The sequence below is a fragment of the Schistocerca piceifrons genome, unplaced genomic scaffold (assembly GCF_021461385.2).
Source record: "Schistocerca piceifrons isolate TAMUIC-IGC-003096 unplaced genomic scaffold, iqSchPice1.1 HiC_scaffold_2025, whole genome shotgun sequence".
In the NCBI taxonomy this organism is placed as follows: Eukaryota; Metazoa; Arthropoda; class Insecta; order Orthoptera; family Acrididae; genus Schistocerca; species Schistocerca piceifrons.
Window position 1 is genome coordinate 15,001 of NW_025727929.1, and position 5,000 is coordinate 20,000.

At 54.0% G+C, this 5,000-nt stretch overlaps 1 non-coding gene across 1 annotated transcript in view; it reads right to left on the minus strand.

The window, feature by feature from the left end:
- Nucleotides 1–1,603, minus strand: part of LOC124741886 — a 1,909-nt gene extending 306 nt beyond the window's left edge. Inside the window, exon 1 of the ribosomal RNA XR_007010107.1 lies at nucleotides 1–1,603. This exon is cut by the window's left edge and continues 306 nt beyond it. This is a non-coding gene — a ribosomal RNA (small subunit ribosomal RNA).
- Nucleotides 1,604–5,000: the final 3,397 nt, after the last annotated feature.

The following is a 5,000-nucleotide window of genomic DNA, read 5'->3' on the forward strand; positions in this document are numbered from 1 at the left end:
TAGGAAGACACGCTGATTCCTTCAGTGTAGCGCGCGTGCGGCCCAGAACATCTAAGGGCATCACAGACCTGTTATTGCTCAATCTCGTGCGGCTAGAAGCCGCCTGTCCCTCTAAGAAGAAAAGTAATCGCTGACAGCACGAAGGATGTCACGCGACTAGTTAGCAGGCTAGAGTCTCGTTCGTTATCGGAATTAACCAGACAAATCGCTCCACCAACTAAGAACGGCCATGCACCACCACCCACCGAATCAAGAAAGAGCTATCAATCTGTCAATCCTTCCGGTGTCCGGGCCTGGTGAGGTTTCCCGTGTTGAGTCAAATTAAGCCGCAGGCTCCACTCCTGGTGGTGCCCTTCCGTCAATTCCTTTAAGTTTCAGCTTTGCAACCATACTTCCCCCGGAACCCAAAAGCTTTGGTTTCCCGGAGGCTGCCCGCCGAGTCATCGGAGGAACTGCGGCGGATCGCTGGCTGGCATCGTTTATGGTTAGAACTAGGGCGGTATCTGATCGCCTTCGAACCTCTAACTTTCGTTCTTGATTAATGAAAACATACTTGGCAAATGCTTTCGCTTCTGTTCGTCTTGCGACGATCCAAGAATTTCACCTCTAACGTCGCAATACGAATGCCCCCGCCTGTCCCTATTAATCATTACCTCGGGTTCCGAAAACCAACAAAATAGAACCGAGGTCCTATTCCATTATTCCATGCACACAGTATTCAGGCGGGCTTGCCTGCTTTAAGCACTCTAATTTGTTCAAAGTAAACGTGCCGGCCCACCGAGACACTCAATAAAGAGCACCCTGGTAGGATTTCAACGGGGTCCGCCTCGGGACGCACGAGCACGCACGAGGCGGTCGCACGCCTTCAGCTCGCCCCACCGGCAGGACGTCCCACGATACATGCCAGTTAAACACCGACGGGCGGTGAACCAACAGCGTGGGACACAAATCCAACTACGAGCTTTTTAACCGCAACAACTTTAATATACGCTATTGGAGCTGGAATTACCGCGGCTGCTGGCACCAGACTTGCCCTCCAATAGATACTCGTTAAAGGATTTAAAGTGTACTCATTCCGATTACGGGGCCTCGGATGAGTCCCGTATCGTTATTTTTCGTCACTACCTCCCCGTGCCGGGAGTGGGTAATTTGCGCGCCTGCTGCCTTCCTTGGATGTGGTAGCCGTTTCTCAGGCTCCCTCTCCGGAATCGAACCCTGATTCCCCGTTACCCGTTACAACCATGGTAGGCGCAGAACCTACCATCGACAGTTGATAAGGCAGACATTTGAAAGATGCGTCGCCGGTACGAGGACCGTGCGATCAGCCCAAAGTTATTCAGAGTCACCAAGGCAAACGGACCGGACGAGCCGACCGATTGGTTTTGATCTAATAAAAGCGTCCCTTCCATCTCTGGTCGGGACTCTGTTTGCATGTATTAGCTCTAGAATTACCACAGTTATCCAAGTAACGTGGGTACGATCTAAGGAACCATAACTGATTTAATGAGCCATTCGCGGTTTCACCTTAATGCGGCTTGTACTGAGACATGCATGGCTTAATCTTTGAGACAAGCATATGACTACTGGCAGGATCAACCAGGGAGCTGCGTCAACTAGAGCTGAGCAGCCGGCCGCCCGGGAGTGTGTCCCGGGGGCCCGCGCGAACACGCAAGCGTCCGCTCAATCATTCTGCAAACAGGAGGAGGCTGAGCTCCCCTGCACAATACACCTCGAAACCCTCTCAGGTCCCGGCGGCGCGCAGCGCCGTCCCAAGTACTTGGTCGGGTTCGAGAGAGGCGCAATCGCCCGGAGTTAGGCGAGTAGACGCTTTCGGTGCGACCACCCGTGCTCCCAACTGAGCTTGCCGCTGCCGACAGAGGCCCGGGAGCGTGCTGTCGTGGCATTGCCGGCGGGAGACAACACGCGCCACCTACGGTGACCGGCAGCTCCAACGCCAGCGCCACAGAAGGACAAAAGCCCCACTTGGGTGCCGAAGCGAACTCTCCCAGCACAGCGCACGCGCCAACACATCCGCACAGCTGCGATACAAACCACCAGCGAGAACCGCTGGGGCGACCGAGCAGCAGACGGCGTCGCGGCGCCGAGCGCCGGGCGGCGGCGCATCCTCAACGCACACAGTCCTCAATCGGACCAGCACACTGAAGATGTCCACCGCGCTTCGCACCGGGCCCGCGAGGACCTACTTTGGCCGCACGGCGCCGCGCGCAGGGTGCGCCGGCGCGCAGCTGCGACGCCTGCCGCGTCCGTCGGCCGGCGCGCCTGCCACTGGCCGCCCCCACCAGCCGGCTGTAGCGCGTGCGCCCACGCACCGCGCGGCCAGCACGCCGGGAGGCGCCCCCTCACCGGCCGGGGACGGTCCCACCCAGCCACCGCCGCGTATCGCTTCACACCCAGATGCCGTTCAGTTTCGTCGGCATGGTGGGTATCGCTGGAACAACCGGTTAGTACCTCAACCTATCGTCGCCATCACCGATTCACCCCTAGCGAGAACAACCGCACCACAACAGGTTACCATTTGTTCATTTGCGTAACTTCACCAGAAAACGCAGGCGTCCATCGCCATTTGCAACTTCAACGATTATTGCATGCCTGTGTCAGGTGTCACGCCACACTACGTCTGCCCACATACACGCAACAAAATGTGCACGCCTAGACAATACGTGGAAGGTGGCCCCCGTACGTATGCGATGTCCATTGCTCGAACGACTGTCAACCGGCCTCTGTAGCATGTCGCAGATATGGAACGCGGTGCACCATGCCATCACGGTGTGTGAGGAGAGACGACTAGGTCCGAATACATCAACAGACAGCTCATGCTGATCGCCATCCACGGCGTCCGTTCCTCCCACACGTCTCTATGGCGTACCACACTGCAATCCAGCTCTCATAGGGAGACGACACGTAGCTGCGTGCACAATATTTGCACTGTATGGTCCGCCGTTTTTGGGCGCAGTCGTTGTGCGGTCACACATGTGCCACGATGTATCATTCAGTACATAAGGACGAATGTGCAGTACAGATTGTGGTTCACGCGTACGACATCAGCGGACAGTTGACACAGGCCGCACCACAACGTAGCCTGAGTACGTCGCATGCGAAGGGCATTGAACATGCAAACTTCTCACCAACCAGCTTGCGAAGGCAGGGGGCAAGGTGGGGACGTGGGGAGGGGCGGCATGTACGTCCTGCTGCCATCCACATTACAGTGTACAGCAGGAGCATGTGGAAAGTGAGCAAGACTTGCAAGGTGTTTAACATGAAGCGATACACAGGGGTGCGGGCAGTGCGAGTAGCGAACTATATTGCGAGGGTTGCGGGTGGGCAACACTACAGTAATTGAACGAGTCGTATAACAATTACAGAGCAGGTTTAGGCGACAACGTGGGTTACGTTAAGGCGACAACATGGGTTAGGTTAAGGCACAACATGGGTTAGGTTAAGGCACAACATGGGTTAGGTTAAGGCACAACATGGGTTAGGTTAAGGCACAACATGGGTTAGGTTAAGGCACAACATGGGTTAGGTTAAGGCACAACATGGGTTAGGTTAAGGCACAACATGGGTTAGGTTAAGGCACAACATGGGTTAGGTTGAGGCACAACATGGGTTAGGTTAAGGCACAACATGGGTTAGGTTGAGGCACAACATGGGTTAGGTTGAGGCACAACATGGGTTAGGTTGAGGCACAACATGGGTTAGGTTAAGGTACAACATGGGTTAGGTTAAGGTACAACATGGGTTAGGTTAAGGTACAACATGGGTTAGGTTAAGGTACAACATGGGTTAGGTTAAGGTACAACATGGGTTAGGTTAAGGTACAACATAGGTTAGGTTAAGGTACAACATAGGTTAGGTTAAGGTACAACATAGGTTAGGTTAAGGTACAACATAGGTTAGGTTAAGGTACAACATAGGTTAGGTTAAGGTACAACATAGGTTAGGTTAGGTTAGGTTAGGTTACACGTTGTTGTACGGAAAGGTGTAGGGGGGGGGGGGGGGCGGGGGCGGCAGGTTCGTTGATAGTGATTATAGTAAGTGAATGCTTGTGACATGATCAGATTTGTCACGTCAGGATGCACCTTTGGCTTATTAGAGGCGGCGCTCCAATTCTATGCTTGTGTGAGACCTGTGTCTTTGACTCATGTCATTGTTTGTGCGCTGTGACAGGAGGTACTATTGTGATGTTGGGTGCACCGTTGTATAGGACATGTGTGGGTGTTGGTGCCTGGTCTGCGCAATGGTGGATGTCGAAAGGCTGGGATATTGTATTTTCCGCACGGACCTCCTGGTCTGGTTGTGATAGTGTGGATTGTGTAATGTGGCGGAGAAGATGCACTGGATGTTGTTCCATGCTGGTGCTTACATATTGTATGTGCGCCTGTTAGAAGCAGAGAGTGGTGCGTGATCAGAGTGTCTGGCTGACGTGTGGTTCCCATTTTGGGCAGACTCTTTCAGCATGTATACGGACAGTTGTGTATATTTGCTGTAGTTTGATGGCTCTGCATTGATTACTAATCAGCGCCGTGTGTACGGGTAATCTGGTTCCAGTCCAAAATGTTCCATCTGTGTACATTAGTGACAAAGACTCCCCCCATGCAGTGGGGCTCGGTCTGTTATAACTCTTCCGCGTAATATATTTGCCCCACGTTTTTGCGACTGCGAGTGCGAGTGCAACGCGCATGGGGACCGACATGCTGATGGCTCGGTATCGGACGCCGTACAGTGAGCAACGCGATCGCGTCTCTCGCTCGTAAGTGGTACAGGTCGCGGCTCATGTATACGGACAGCGGGAATGTCGCATATTGGAAATAACTCTTCATGAAACGCAAGTTATAGGGGTGGATTGCACTTTACGAGTGCGGGAAACGTCCGCCGTTCATCCGCTGGAGGTGCGAGTTTGGCGGTTGGGGTGGTGTACGAACGGGTGCGGGTGGCGTCATTGCCGGTCCACGGCTTCGTGCGGCAGAGCCACTGGAGAT